General features: G+C 35.7%; 1 long non-coding RNA gene across 2 annotated transcripts in view; it reads right to left on the bottom strand.

Annotated features, from left to right (window-relative positions):
- The window catches only part of LOC137477092 (uncharacterized), a 144,350-nt gene that overhangs the window by 57,751 nt on the left and 70,023 nt on the right, over nt 1–16,576 (bottom strand). For both annotated transcript variants that reach the window (XR_011000796.1, XR_011000795.1), the window contains exon 2: nt 5,030–5,169. This is a non-coding gene — a long non-coding RNA (uncharacterized lncRNA). The remainder of the gene's footprint in view (nt 1–5,029; nt 5,170–16,576) is intronic.

Genomic DNA, 16,576 nt, shown 5'->3' with positions numbered 1-16,576 from the left:
CCCAGTATATCAAAACCACAGAGGTACATCTCTGGAAACAAGGGCATAGGAAGCTGTTCAGTTCTCGTGAGTGGATTGCCCATTTGTGCAGTGCAGATGTGGCAGTTAAAAGGCCTCGCTTGCAAAATGGGATCTGCTTACCGAAAATTTCCCCCAAAAAAGCAAATAACATTGCTGGACTGTTAAGGGCATATTGTGGCCCTTACCCTCAAATGATATTGAGGTTTCTTCTGAACTACAGAAAATCATTCTGAGTGATTAGGGTTTGAGTCTTTGCCAGTTGTTTACCTTGAGAGTCTGTCAGCTTTTGCTGCCATAAAAAGACTTAGATTTAGAATGAGGAAGCATTTTGGAAGCAAAATAAGGAAGCAAAATAAGGAAGAGCACTAAGGAAAAATTTGGAAGCACCAGCTGTGAATAACTTCATTTAGAAAAAGCACTGAAATCCAAAATATTTTCTTTAGTACACTATTGTTCATTCATGGTTTCAACACTTCATAATCCAGTGAAGATACAAGTACTCTAACACAAATCAGCAGAGTGGGTATAACATCCATTTATAATGTACTGCACATATCCAGCAGGGTATCTTTTTAGAAGAAACATACGAGAGTTGACAACTGAACTATATATCAAAAAAGGCAGGCCTAAAATATACACAAATTGTGTTTAGCTAGGTCTGAGGCACCTCTAAGGCACAGAGCTGTTGCTTATTTTTCAAGTTTTTGAATAGAGGTGTATTTATAAAATTGGATTTAGTAGTGCCTCTGGAAGTGAAAGTCAGAGGTTGACCGTACTAACACTTTTATTATTCCAGTTATTATTTATATAACCGGTTTATTATTTACATAACCGGTTTTCCAAATTTTCAAAGACTGCATTTTCACTAAAACCAATGTGTGTGTAATTGCCAGGATGGTTTTATAGTGGTCAGTGTACTCTTGAATAGCTTATCTCTTTAAGATTCTGTTGTCTCTGAAATCCTCTTAAGACACTGCCACTCATCAACCTTGCTTACTTAAAAACTGTGGTTGGATAAAAATACCTTATTTCTGATTTTCTTGCTGAATGTAATTGTATGTTCTTTCTCTGAAACACAGCAAATTTTTGGCCTGCCAGCATTTTCTTAAACTAACTGAACACATTGAAAGTGAACACATCTGAGACAATCAATATTACACTATAGTATTGTCGTGATCAATTAATCAAAAAAAATTAAGTGCCTAGATGAATTGAACTAGCAGAAAAAACTTCATCATGAGAATGCTATGGAACACAATTCTTTCCTTGACTTCGACTCCCAAACTCTATTATTTATCATTTTCTTGATGTTTTTCTGAGTTGTTCAATGTGAAACTTGAATAATTTGTAAATTTAGTAAAAATAGCAGTAGAAATAATAACCATGCTATGATAAGATTTTAGTCTGAGGAATTCATACTGACATTCTATTTCCCACATTTAATTAAACATTTCTATCTTTCCAGAAGAAATTACTAAGTATTTTTAAAAGTTATTTTCCATTCCCAATTTGGAACTGCTGCACTGAAAATTTAGCATAACTAATACATTAATTTATGGTTGTTATCAAGGTGACAGAGTTTATCAGAATAGTAGAAACCAAAGTATTTAAAATGTAGTTTTAAATTCTCAGTGTAGTAGGATAAGGTAAACATTAATTCTGTTAAAAACTAGTTATCTTTCATTAGTATGGAATTAAATTCATTCTTAGAAGAAAAAAGAATACAAATATTGTTCCGTCATGTAATAATAAACAGATTTCCTTTAAAGAAGATAAAAATAGACAAATGCTTGGTAATTTAGCAAGTCTCTTTACAACACTGTGCCTTTAAACTCGAGCTGACAGTTAACACATATTCAAGATTCCAGCTCACTTAAAAATGAAGAACACCTTTTAGTATAGTAGTGAGAACTGGCTTTTCTCCTCCCTTTCTTTCTTTAGCTCTCACTGAATAATAACCTTCATTTAGTGATAACAGTCATTTCTGCCATCAGCTTTTTTTATGACTGGAACAGAAGCATGAATGGCACACACACTGAAATGTGTGAAAACTTCACAGATTTTGAGAAGACACTGGAGAATGTGTCATGAGTTGGTGTTATCATTAGCTGAGAAATGAAAATGGATGCAGTAATTTGCACAGCAATTACAGCTTGGCCCTTCCTACCCTTACTGGGCAGCAAGTATTTACAGATGTTAACCAGTGCAATGGCAAACCTCGAGACTGGTAAACTGCACCCAGTGGGTTTTGGTAGTGAGTACAAGCTAGCAAGGGCCATACAGCCATGATCCTCTGTTTACTTACCTCTGAGCTTCTGTTTTCTTCAAATGACATTGAGACACTTAAATGACTTATTAAAAAAAATCTTCCTTATAGCTGGTAAAAACTAACAGTAAAGCACACTGCATAACCCATAATAGGAAATGTTTGGAATTAATAGAATTTATCTGATTTAATCCTGCTAGAGGTCTGGCTAAATGGAGCAATCTACTTTTTGGCTGCTCAAATGGAACACTTGAATAGATGACAGATTTGAAGATGTCATCTGAAATACTGCACAGTTATAATCAATAATTTGAAAATATTCTGTTATTTTAACAGATCTTAAAATGTCTTGTTCAACAGACTATGGCATTTAGAGCCAAACTTCTAAAACCAGCAGGCCTGTATGTTTCTGGTATTTGTTATCACAATATTTCTCATTTAAATTTTCACTGGTGACTGAATAATAATTCCCAAAGAATGATCTAACCTTGGTTGGATTTTGTTTCAGTCAGAAAATTCTGCTTATGAATTCTGATATACTGTAAAGAGAAAGCCTTTTTAAATTTGGAGTTGATTGTTTGAAATTTCTTGGGTCCTAGGGCCAGCTCACTTACCTGATATCAAATGGACACAATTAATTATTGTTTTACTTTAGCTGTTTTCAGCAAATACCCTCCCACTTTATTGTTTTAATAATTCATGTATTGGTTTTATTGTAGCTGTGCCTGTGGAATCTCATTTAGAGATTACTGATTAAATGTTTTCTTCAGCCTACCCCATGTAAAATTATCTTTGATGTAAAAACATATTTTGGGAATATGTGTAGCATTGCACATAGCATTTGCTGACTTTTAAGTCAAGTCTGCTTTAATGCTGTCTGTGGGCCTCTACATATTATGGCTGGCAGTTCCTTCCTGTTAAAATATTCCTGATAGAGTTTATTTCTTTTCAGTAGCTGGAAAGCAGTGTATTGCACTTTGAACTCATTATTTAGTTTCATCTCTGTTTCAGTTACAGACCTTATTGATATAATTAAGAACTGTGCAATTTGCCCTCATTTTTCTATATGCCTTGAGTGTGTTCTGTTCTTTCACTTTTAGTGCCCTCCCCAAGGCAATGCAAAATAATAACATGCCATATGGCAGATGGAATCAGCTGTAACACCATGCAGTGTCTTTTATCATGTAGCTTTTACAGTATGACATTCCCAAGTTTGTAACTGATGAATATTGCATGTCTTTGAGAAACTCCAGCTGTATGATGCTGCTTCTCCCATTGGAGGCATCCTTGCTGATGCTCTGCAAGCATGCAGCAGCCATCAGTCAGCAGCACACCAGGAGCTGGCAGAATGTCTCAACGTGTGGCGGTCCTACCAAACTGCACCAGGTTATCATGAGCAGAGTATTGTGTTATCATGCATTGTGCAACACATAATTGATATGTTAACAGTAATGTTGAGTTTTGTATAGTTTGTGAGGCTTGGCTAAGGACTTTTGTATGTTTTCATGTCTTTAGACCTCTTGGGAATTCATAGAATGTGTTTTTTCAGTCGTGAATGTCCATAGGTTTGGAGTCAGTCTTCTGAAACATGGTGTCTGGAAGCATTAGATTCTGCTCTATGGAAACTAAATATTAGCATAAATAAGTATTCTGTAGATGAGTTAAAGTACTTCTACAGGGCCAGACTTGAAAGCAATTTCTGTTTTGTGGATATACTAAATGGGTGTGGTAAGGTGATGGTGTTACTTAGGAATGCAAAAAACCTATAAGTAACCATTTCTTAATACTTCATGTGTGTTGCTATACCAGCATCTTAGGTTAGCTTTAGTTTTTTGAGTGGAAGGGAGAGGTATCAATTAAGTAGATAGATCTGTAATGTTTAGCTGCGGTTTTCTTTCCATCTTCTGCTTGTGGCAAAAATATAATTTCAGACTATTCTAAAAGTAAGTATTGCTAAAGTTTGTAGGATGTTTCTGTCATGAACAGCTCCATCAGGTAACGTGCAGTTAGCCTAGTGTCCAGTTCATTTTAGGGAATAGAGATTATACAGTCTGCATCACATTTTTGTTCCCATTGTGACACTACAAGTAGTGCAGCAGCTTTTCTCCAAAGCAGGAGAGCAGAAGAGGAAAGGATGAATTGTTCTTCCCTGTTCATCCAGATTTGGTCTTTGGTAAATATATTTCTACTCTCTGGTCATGCTTAGGAAATACAAGTGTGCCCAAGCTCTAAACAAACTTTGCACCTGTCACCTGTAGGAAGGGAGGGGGGTGGGTGATAACAGATGGTGATTTTCTGCAGTGTGCGTGTAATGTCCCAAGGGTTTGAGGACAGGACATTGTAAGGTTTCAGATCTTGGGGCTGTTGAGAAGGAACAGGAGCGCACACAGCACAACTCACTTTTACTCCTCTGTCAAACCACTGCTCACTTGGCTTCCTGTAGCAACTAGTACAATGGTTTAGTTAAAGGAAATAAAATGAAATACAGGAAATGGATTTTATTAAAAGAACTGTAGGATACCAGTATAATAAATATTTGCACTGAGAGTAACAGCAATTTTGCTCAAAAAGTAAATTCATTGTGTAAGTGGGGGGTTAGTAGGGCATATGTATGGTGTGTGTGCATATGTCCTAGGCACGTATAGAAGAAATTCTCAGAAATACCGGGAAGTGCAGGATAAACTATTTGGCACAATTCTTTGTCCATTTTACACCTTGTAGAGAATCACCTGAATTCCTTACCTGATTTTTTAGAAACAGCTCCATCTTTTTGTCCTTAATTTTTCTTTCTTGCTTATCTGCATTGTATCTACTGCTGTTCTCCACTGTTTGCTTGTCTCCTCATCACATATGAAACCAGTGTGAACTCTGTATTGAAAAACCTGCATTGACAAAAATGCATGAGTTACATATGTGTAAATGACAGACTTCTTGTTTCATTACATTTTTTTCTGTCTTCCATGAAGATGGAGATAGAACAGTTAGAGACTTGGGGTCAAGTACTGAAGTAATAAGTTTGCAGATACAAATACTGACATAATTTTATACTGCTAACTACTTAAATCCATGCACAAAACCTACTGATATACATTTTTTCACAAAATATGTCAACACAAACATGTAGAAATAATGTGTGTCTTAGAAAATGCATGCTTATGAGAAACAGAGAGTACAAGTGTTTATTAGGTTGTCCTCTGGAAGCCCAAACAACACCTTTAGAGTGACCACTCGTGCCTGGAGGTGTCACAGACTGGTTTACTTGCAGCACTGACCTGATTTCTTTTAGGCCTGGTCTTAAAGTTTACAAGGTACCTATCTGAGACACCTCTGCAAAGTTCAGTGATTTTCACAGAATTCTGATCAGGCTTGGAAGAATTATCCTTAAATTGCAAATGGCAAATTTGTAAAGTCTGGTTTTAAGGTTTGTCTGTTCTGTTTTCTGGTTTATCACTCTTTGATGTTTTTTGGTGGTGTGTTTTGATTTGTTTTGTTTTTTGGGGGATTTTGGGGGTTTGTTTGTTTGTTTGATTGTTGGGTTTTTTGTTTCTTTTTGTTGTGGTTGTTTTTTTCTCTCAGAACTTATATCTTGGCTTTTTCCAGTTCCAAACAATCCCTCCTCCATCTCTTTTGCATCTTTTCCCCACCTTTGCTCTGAATAATCATGTCTTTAGGTGAGATTTTGTAAATTAAAATTGTCCTGTCCTGTGTTATGACCTTAACTATTACCAACATTCTTGTTTCTAAACCTCTGATTTACTTAAGAAAGTCCAAGATAAACACCTCTTTGTGAGTTCTGATGAAGATTATTTGAAGCAACACATTTTTGTCATACAATCAGATATGAAAAATAATTAAAATTGGGAATGTACAATAGTGCCAAGGAATTTAAATTGTATTAAACTGTTGTCTATTGGGATACTATTTCTAGAATTAAAAACACATTTTGAAATAATTTTTATGTTCATGGGGAATTTATTTGCTTGAGAAGGACAGCAGTTATATTTTTTGATCCTTTTCCAGTTGGATTTGTGTCAGAATGAAGACAAAAAGCATAGAAGTTCTTAAAATGGCTTTCTTTAAATGGTTCTAACTTTAACGCAAGGAGTCCTCGAGTGTCCATTCTCAAGGACTGCACAAATCTCTGCCCAAGTGTGCCTGACAGCTGAGCCAGGACTGGCAGCTTTCTGTGGCTCAGAGACACCCAAATATTGTACAGTGGACAGAATAGAAGATGTAATTAGCTTAAAAAGAGTAGAATTAGGATTCATGTTTCTCTTTGTCTGATCGACAAAAAACTTTACGTATAATAAACACCGTGATCAAAACTCACTTATGACAAGTAAAAGTTGCTTTGTGCATCATTTTTCAGGGAGTTCTGGCACTAGGCTCATCCTCATACACTTGAACATGTAAGATGTGTTGCCTTGGGGCATGCCACATTTTATTAAGAATCCAGGTTTTCACAGGGATGATATTAAATAAAAAACATTCTTATTTGCCTGGAAATTTATGCCATACACCAAATATCATTTTATCTGTGATTACTTAGCAGGAACCATCTGTCAAGTCCCCACCCCCTCAGTGCTGAGAAAGGCAGAGACTGAAGGTGAGAAGTGTATTTACTTCTCACAACAAAAGCAGCTGCTGCTGTTACTTTTAGCTGTAAGGCAAACCTGCTGGAAAAGGTGATTGTCAGTTGTGGTTCTAGTGTACTGGGACCAAACATGTCTGTAGATGACAGCAAACCTCCTAAAACTTGGAAGAAAATTGTTTTATGGATTGTATCAGAAGGGCATGTGCAAACACAGCCCATCTGGGAGGTAGAACCAAGAGGAAACTTTGGGCTAGAAAAGTATCAGGAAAAAACCATGAATATAGAATATTATATTGCAAAAGACATTATTTTTCTCTAATGATAACATGAGATTCTGAAATTAAGCACAGCAGGTAGAAACACCCAGCACAAAATTTTTTTTAGAAAAAGAATTGCATATTTATATGCTGAAATCTTTTCCAGTGCTGCCAGCTAACTATTCCAAGTGGAAAAGGTACAAACTCTGCTGTTCATTCTGCCAATTTCCTTTCTTAAAACTCTGGCACTGTTTTGAGGGCTGAGTACTCTAACCTCTGTTATTCTTACCATCATCCATCAGGCTAAGAAAGATATTTACAGAGACAAATCATTTTTTTAATAGGATTCTGGGAAATAGGTATATTTTTAAATTTATGGGAAAAGGAAACAAGTCATTTCTTAAGTAAAATCACTTAATTCCTGTTACTTTCTTTCACAGTGTACAAGGGGAGCACTGTGATAGGATGTAAACGTACCTAGAGCATATTTCAAGACCAAAATATAAACACTGGTGGGAAAGGGCACTGTACACAAATGTGTTTCCTGAGAGATGGCTCTCCCTCCCTGATGGTTCTAGTAAGACAGAGTAATTTGGGAAAATAAGTGGAGTGCCATGCCTCTTTAGCTCTTTCCTCTTTTCTTGTATATCCCCTTGCAAATATGATTATGACAAAATAAAAGGTTCATTTAGATGGGAGCTTCTTCTAAAGTATTTTAAATATATCACCATAGAAAATGTAGAGATAAAGCAGAGCTATAAATGACAACACTTCTAGGAAGGGGAAACAAGTCAACATGCCTTACTCTGTATTGCAGTCGTTTTCCTTTTACAGCCCACATGTCAGTTCTGTTATCATTGTCTAGAAAAGAATTTATACTAAGTCTTTGCTTCAGTCAGTTTCCATGGTAACTTGGTTCTGTTTTAAAACCTTTACGTAAAGACGGCTTGGTTAAAATGATAATGAGCTGCTGTGCTCGTCCATACCTGAACTACCTTTCCCATTGCTCAAAACCAATCAACTAGGGGTGTCACTCCATGTGCTCTAGTTCCTTTGGTATCTACAACACTGTTAGAGTAGCCAAGTCAGATCAGCTTGCCATCTAGAAATCTGAGTTTTTAGAGTTGTAGGGGGTTCAGGCTACTGGCTAGTGTTTGTACATGATGTGCTGTGAAGCAGAGGAAATCATGTTGGGGTCTGGAGTCTTGAGTTCACTGGGGATGGATCCCTGTGCAGGTACAGAACCTACACTGAGGCTGAAAGCTCCAAGGACCATGGTGTCTTTTACCATATGAACCAGAAAAGGCAGACTGTCTCCCTTGCAGAAAACACTTACCTCAAATGTATGAACAATAAATTCCTGTCAGACCAGATCAAGGGAGTGAAAAGTTCAGGGGAAAAAAACCAAATGAAAGTTTAATTGATTCTAAGAATATTGTGATAATATCGCATTGTTGTGGATATGTATGTTTTATCCAGCCTTTCATTATCCCTTATCCTAGCTTCCAGCTTATCTCTTGCACTCATAATTTCTGGTTCTCTGGCCCAGTTGGACTTTGCCTTTGACAGTCTTGGCTTTAATTCTGATTACTTTATACCAATTCTCATCTATGAGAAAAATCAGCATTTTTAAAATGTAACTTAATACTATGAATTTCAGTTACAGGGAACAAAGAACTTTTAATGTGTATTTGATAGAACTCTTCAGCAACTACTTTGAAAACTTGCTGCATTTCATAGAAGATGGCACTTTCTGTGTACTATCAGAAATTCTTAAGATTCTGTTCTAGATCTGCTCTTATTGTATTGGGCAGCTTAATATTTATAGAAAAAGTTTTTTGTTCCATTAGAGACACTGATAGAATTTATGAAGAAACTTTTACACATCTGTATCTTCCAGGCAGGCATTTAAAAAGCTGATGAATGTAGGTACATAAAGCTGCTGAATGTATGTATACACCAGTTAATTTATGCTTGAGTTTTTCCAAAGACTCGGTAAAGATCTCATGTTTCACCATGGGACAACACGTTATTTTTCCATGGTAAGTGGTTGTCGAGCTGGGCAATATTAAGCACCTTAACAGAATCAACTTGGTGATCTACTGATTCCTTTAGGTAATGTAATCTCCCTGTAATTTAATTGCCCTTTAAAAGGAGTCAGTATCCTTGTCCCAAACCAAATAATATGGGCGTACTAGAAGTTTGATTTAGACCTAGATAATTCCCCCTCAAAACATTGAAAAAAACGAAAAAGCTTTCAAATGTAATTTTTCCAGCTCTTATTTTTAACTAACAGTTTCATTTACTCCTGATGTCCTAGCACTGTCCTGTAGTCATTAATTTCTGAGGGTAGGGCATTGTCAAATTAGAATATCATAAATCTACTGAATTCCTTTCATCAGTCATGGCAGTAACATCTTCACAGTACTCCTGTGTGTCAGCAAAGCATGACCTTCTTTGACTGATCTGTGCAGACTGTGCTTAATTGAACTGTGCTTTTCCAGTGAGCATTTTAACTTTCACACAATGATTTTTTCAACAGCTGACATCCAAACAACTGGTTTGGGGGTGAAAGAACAAATAACATCTGATGCTTTGTCAGTTGAAAAAAAAGTAGTTCCTATTTTTAGTACTTATAATATCTTTTATCTCAACTGAACAATTAAATCTGCTTAAAATGTCCATGTTATTTAATTCCTTTTATAATCCTTTGTATAAAATAAAGGGCTGATTCTGTGCGTCTTCACTTCTGTAGCGTTATGGATTCCATCCTGATGAAAAATCAGTGCTCCAGAAATACTGTACCTTGATGTGAAAACTGAGCATACCAGTTGGCTGCCTGAGATGGGACATTCCTTGTTATACATGGGCTTTAATACAGTTCTTATTTCATTTAATTAATCTGCTCATTACAATGTAATGCAAAAGGCTGTACTTCCTTTTGCTCTGGAGGTTTTTCAGCTATACAGAAGATCAATTGCTAACTGCAAAGCCATCTCAGTTATATTATTTGGTGTTTCAGCCTCTGATTAAAAATTACTGTTAAATTTAGAGGGTCTTATTCCTTAATTTTTAGCTCATTATGCTGACTTACTTTTTTAGAAAGTACTTTTCATGATTCATTTTTATTTTGCTATGTATTTTATTATCTTATGTTAATTATTACCAAGTATTTGAGACTACCAGTATCTATTACTAATTTGTCTGCTGGTAGGATTCTAAATAGCTAATCTCAGTCCTTTAAATAATTATATGATTTTTCCCCTTTTTTCCCTACCGTACAGCTGGGTTTTCTTATTGTATACAATTAATAAGATTTTGATACCTATTTTCCCCCTCAGTGCTTTTTAAGGACACATATTTTGAAATATAGTTATACTGTGATTAAAGGAGGACAAACCTGTTGGGATAAAATAATTACAGCTCAAATATTCATGCATCCATAAAACATCACATTACAAATCTCAGACAGCTCTGCTGCTGAAGGCTGAGTGGGCTATGTATAAACAAGCATGTAAAATGAGGATTAGTAGGGTAAGAAGTTAACTGTATTTCCAGTTGCTGCTGGCATATGCTTTCGAGCTGGATGAACTTTGCCATGGCAATATGAGCCTAAGTCTCTCCTGTTCCTTTGGTCCTCTACATGATGCGTCGTCCAGACTTCCACATTGTGTCCTAAGCTTTCTTTCAAGATACCTCTCTCTGAGATTTCATTTTTCTTATGCAAAGTGTCTCCTCTCCCTGGTTATATGTGAGAAATCATGTTTTGAAGTGTGTTACACAGGAAGAGATTAGCAGAGGAATACCACCGTGAATGTTACCGAAGAGGAACTGGAGGTGCAGGGAGAGTTTGGAGAGTGTGAAGGCAGGAAAAGCAGTGCTTTGTTTCTCCTCTCTGCTTGCTCCTCCTGTGAGTAGCACAGCCAAGAAAGGAGTTTGAGAGTAAGTTTGTTAGGATCACAAAGTTGTTTGCTGCCGAATTATCAGAGTAGAAGGGCCCACAGAACTGAATCAGATACTGTCCCTTTGGCGTGTGTGGTTTGCTTGAGTCAGAACTGCAGCACATGAATAATCATGCAGCACATGAATAATCTCACACTCTTCCCTTCTGCTGTTCTCTTGCCTCCAGTCCTCCTCCTGACAGAAGCACTGGCTTGAATGCTCCTGATCTTTATTGTTGTGAGTAGTAAACTACAATTATTTTATAATGGTGCAGGATAGAGCAGAGCAAATAGTTGCAATGGACAGAAGAGTTAAAAGCTCAGACCAAACCTTCAGGCACAGTTCAGAGACCACCAAACCCTGTTCTGGAGTCTTTGGAAGGCCAAAAAAATATTGTCAAGAAGTTTAATTTAATTTCATTTAATTTAACTTAATTAAGAGATTCTTGTCTCTAGAAGATTTTCATGATGACTATTGACACATGGAAGTATTGGATCAATTATTTGTCTTTTAACAGAACTGTTTTAAAAAACACACCCCTTAGGTCACACTAAAATTTTAAAAGTTCCACCTTATTTGGAAGATAACTGGTTATCACAAACATAATGTTTTCATGTCCCCTAATAGCACTGAAAAAGTAGATATGTGTAGTTTCAAACCGAGTTTGCTGTCTCAAGGTGACAAAGACATGGTTAACCATTAGGTCTGGAATATAACAGAGTAAGCCTAGTGAGGAGGACTCAGGGAAATTCAGATTCCTTTCATGGCTTCTAGGCTTTTTTCCTTCTTCTATAAAATGGAGACCATGAGTTCCAAAATTTGTGCAGTGGTAAGAAATACATTCCAGACTCTGTGATTCCCAGCTCTTATGAGGAAGAATGAGAATGCTGCAGTGTATATAAGTACCTAAACAGTCAAAAGAAAATTAATTATACCTAGTTTCTGGTCATAGTTTTGTCTTGATTTACTTCATGACTGGAATTTCCAACATGAAGATTTTCAATGACATTACATAGATAAATCTAGTGTAATGTATCATTCTTCCAAAATTTATATCAGGTCCCAGATGATTCCATTTCTAGAAAGAAAGGCATGCTTCCCATATTACTTTTAGAAGTATTGTATAAGCAATTAATTTTCATCTGTGTACTGAGAATCTGGGGTTTGTGGGTTTATTCATAAAATCCAAATTAGCTTGTTTGATTTTCCTCTTCCTTTCCTTCCTTAAAAAGTGTAATTTGAAGGAAGCACAAAATCAGATTGAAGAAGTAATTTCGGCCTCTTGAGATTATATGGCAATTATATTTCCTCTTACAAAGGGAAAAGAATTAATTTTTTCTAAATTAGAGATGTGAAAAGAGCCAACTATGGAGGTATATGTCTTAAGCTACAACAAAAAAGCAAGGTCAATAAACAGAAGACCATTGTCTGGGTCTGGCATTGTTCTAGAAAATGGGGAAATACCAATCTAATATACAGAATATTATGAATTCCAAGGTTACACATACCATAGCTTTGTGTCTGATTCACTATCTTTGAAGTTCAAAGACTTATGGATGTCTGAGCTTTTAAACTTGGAGTGAAGCTCAAAGGGAAATGGATTTGATAAATTTTGCTAAGATGTCAGTTTAGTCAATCAGAGAATAGCCTAGAAAAATACAATTAAGATTAAACAGAAAGATTTTTGCAAATCTGTCAGTGTGTAAATGTGCAAGCTTCTCTAGTCACCTGTATTTCTCCCTATCATTTCCAAAAACACAAGTATAAAATCAAGACTTATTTAAGATGTGTAGCCTGTAACATTTAAAGAAGCTCAGCTTTAAAAGAAAGAAAAAAAAATAATATAAAGTCGCGTGAAAAAATTAGGGTAAGACTCTCCAGAAAAGCAGAATTCAAAACATATGCTGAGGAGCTGAATGCTGATCTGAGTCTAGTAAAAACATAAAAAGAAAAAAAATATATATGGCAAGTAACTGTCACTCGTATAAGTGATATTCTAATCTTTGTGCTGTTCAGGAGTTTTCCTGTCAGGATTATTTTACGTTACTTTTCCTCTATCCTTTTAAAAGGACTATAAATCTCTAACACTGCCTTTAATACATACAAAATTACCTATCTAGCATCTCTTTTATACTGTTAAAATGCCCAGTCCTTTATGGTTCATATTCAGAACTCTCAATAGCTAAGTAAATTGTTTATGCATGACTTGCATTAGGAAGACACTGTAGTTAGTGTTTAGTAGATCAAAAGCCCTCTGGATCCCTACCCAAACTTAATTGTTTTGATGGAGGAGCTTAACAGGCAAGCTTTTTTTCCTAGCAGTTTTCTTTCAATAGTAGTATAATAGTGGGACTTGTTGAATTGTTATCAGGGTGGGGTATTTTTGTCATTTTTTGTTTTGATTTTGAGAAACAAAAGTTACAAGACAATTTTTTTGACTCAAGAAGCTTAGTCACTCATGAGAATTTGTTACCTTTGCTACTATAAAATTTACAAACCCAGTCATTAGCAAAGCCATGAAAATTAAGTAAAATCAACCATGCTAAACTTACAAGTGCCTAAAACATTTTTTTTAATACATTGTCTCTTTTTAATTTCTAAATGATGGCTGTAATGTTCTCAGCAATGTAAAATTTAGATTTTTAAATGTGAGGAGTGGGAGTTGAGAGAGAACAATGACGCATCCTACAAATGCAAGAGCTCAGTGTTTTTAAGGTCACTTCTCCATGTTATGAATATCCCTGCGGGCAAATTTATGATAGTCTCACTAAATTTCTGTTCCTCAGTACTACAGTAACACATTCACAGCATAAGAGGCAGTTTTGGAATTTTTAAAATCTAGAATTGAAAAGAAAGATAATGAAACAAATGCTTCTTTTCTATACGCACAGTCATGGTTTGAATTATGGGGTTTTCCTTCTTAGGTTTGCTTTTCATTTCTATGAATATTACATTGGGAAATCATCTTTTAGCTATTTTTTCTGTGTGTGCATCAGATGCCCAGGTGGTATAAGTTAGCTACATTAACTTCACTGATGGAATACAGATTTGTACCACCATGGAATGGAGCGCATAGATGTGTAACATAGCACAGCATAAAACCTTTCTCATCTAGCAGAGATTATCTGGCTTCATGACAGTTTCCAAGCACTTAGTATCTTGGACTAAGGACTAAAAAACCTTAGTGGGAGCTTTGCCACTGCCTTTTCTGGAGGTAATGGGAAATACTCACATAACTCAGTTTTAAGCTACTAGCTCAGATCAGATGATTACACAGAAATTTAGCAAAGGTAAAGTTGATTTTATATGGTCCAAATCCCTATTTAACAAAAAAGAAAGAACTATATTCTGTTAAGCTCTTTTTTGAAATTCAAATTATGTTGATACCTTAGGGAAATGTCTGACTAGAGGCTAACAGGGTTTGCATGAGCTCTAGATGATTAACCTACTTTGTATTGCTCTCACCACCTTGCATTGGTTAATCATTATCTTCAGCAGTGTCCTCAACAATTAGATAAAACACCATTTATTTCTTTTCTATATTTAGAAAACCTTAAACTAATCTTATTTTCCCTTTATTTTCCATCATGCTTGGCATATGATGGAACATGTATAGTAGAACTAATGTTAGACAAAACCCCCAGTCTCTATCCTTGACTAGATTCAGATGAGTTAATTCTTTACTGTCCCTCCAGGGCCAGTATCCATTAGTGTTGAATCAGATACTGTGAGTTTGTAACTGGCAATGAACAAATTTTAAAATTCAGTCAGGCATTTTTCTCACTCAGAATCTGGTTTATCAGCTGTTTTTTTTTGTTTTTTTGTTTTTTTTTTTTTTTTTTTTTTTTTTTTTTTTTGTTTTTTTGTTTTTTGTTTTTTTTTCTCTGAAGCATTAGACCACTGATTGGGAAGTCCAGTAAAACGAAGCCAGTCTGTTGTTATGGTAGTTTTGTGAGACAGCTCTGAGTATGTGTGATGATTAGATGGTGTGTTTCCACTCAGAAAACAATTACACTGAAGCAGGAGGATTGTTGGGTTGCCAGTTATTATAGATGGGCTTTCCAATGGTTACTATGTCATGGAGGTGAAAAAGATTTTTTTAGGTTCATTTCCAGGCCTACCAGCTGCAACCCTGCAGCCACAACACAACTAGAAATATGCAATCTATCTACTCTTCCATTCCTCTATTCAGGGATATAAATGTTGGTTTTCAGCTCTTCAAGATGGTGTTTCAGAATTACTGGTGTTACAGTGGTTTTTTTCAAATTACATGAGATTTTGCAATGGCCAGTTCTGCTCTGAATTTGCAATTCACAGAAGAATCTGACAAAGGGACTTTTAGTGGATCAGCAGAAAATTTTCTTTCTGTATCCTCATATTCTCCTACAAAGAATTTTTGTGAGAAAAATACACTAGCTGGTTCTTGCAACACTCTGCATGCTTGAACCGTAATGTCACATCACATGCAATATTTTAAACTTTTCTTAAGATGCTAAATTAACGAGAATTCAAAAATATATTATTTAACACATTTGCAGAAAGGCCATATGTAAGAAAGGAATATACAGCTGTGCTTATCAATGTGCCTCATCATCCTTTTTTTTCTGGTAGAAAACTATGTCAGCTTATTATTAAGTAGAAATACATTTAGACATTGCTGAGGAAATCTTTTGGAGGAAAAGAAATATAAGCAGTTCATAAAATTGTTATATATATATATATATATATATATATATATATATATAAACCAGACATTTGCAAAGTAATTTTATCTTTTCCCACAAGGACTGCCATCATAATACCAGAACATGTAATTTCTTTTGGGAGAAGGTACTTAACCATGCCCAGTACCGGGGCAGAGTCGGCCTTTATGGCCTCAAATTAAGGAACCAATTATGAGAAAGAAAATGCAATAGCTAGGAAAAAAACCTAAGTTTTGGCATATTTACATTTCTAGATATGATAGTGGATCTGATTTGCTTTCAACTATGTGCTGAATTCCACAATACCTAATTCTTGTAATTCGTGGGAATCAGGCTAAAGAAAATAATTTTCTCTGGACTTCAGAAATTACCTAATGGCATTGCCATGAATAATCCCCAGGAAAAGTCAGTCTTTTTTCTTTTTATTTTTCCTGTATGCCATCAAACAGAAATATGTCTCACTAAAGATAGTTATTCAAAAACTTTCATAGGTACTGAAAACACACAAATCCTTGAAAACTTTTATGTGGCATTGGAAAAGTGCTAAAGAAATCATGTGACATCAGCATGTCCTACAGAAAGAAGAGAAGGAGGGCTAGCTGGTAAAAGTGCTCCAGTGACTGAGAAAGAGACTCGTACCGCATGCTGCAGAGGATGCAAATGAAAATCCAGAGTCTGTCTGATTGTCTGTTAACAAATTCTTCACCTAACTCTGAGGATTGATTAACCCTGAGCATGTGCCCATGCTGCTCTCGTTGCAGACCTCAGGTGCCCCTTAGCCCCTCAGAGCATC

This window comes from Anomalospiza imberbis, chromosome 7, assembly GCF_031753505.1.
Source record: "Anomalospiza imberbis isolate Cuckoo-Finch-1a 21T00152 chromosome 7, ASM3175350v1, whole genome shotgun sequence".
NCBI lineage: Eukaryota > Metazoa > Chordata > Aves > Passeriformes > Viduidae > Anomalospiza > Anomalospiza imberbis.
The sequence above is the reverse complement of the archived record's forward strand: the minus strand, read 5'-3'. Positions and strand labels throughout refer to the sequence as shown.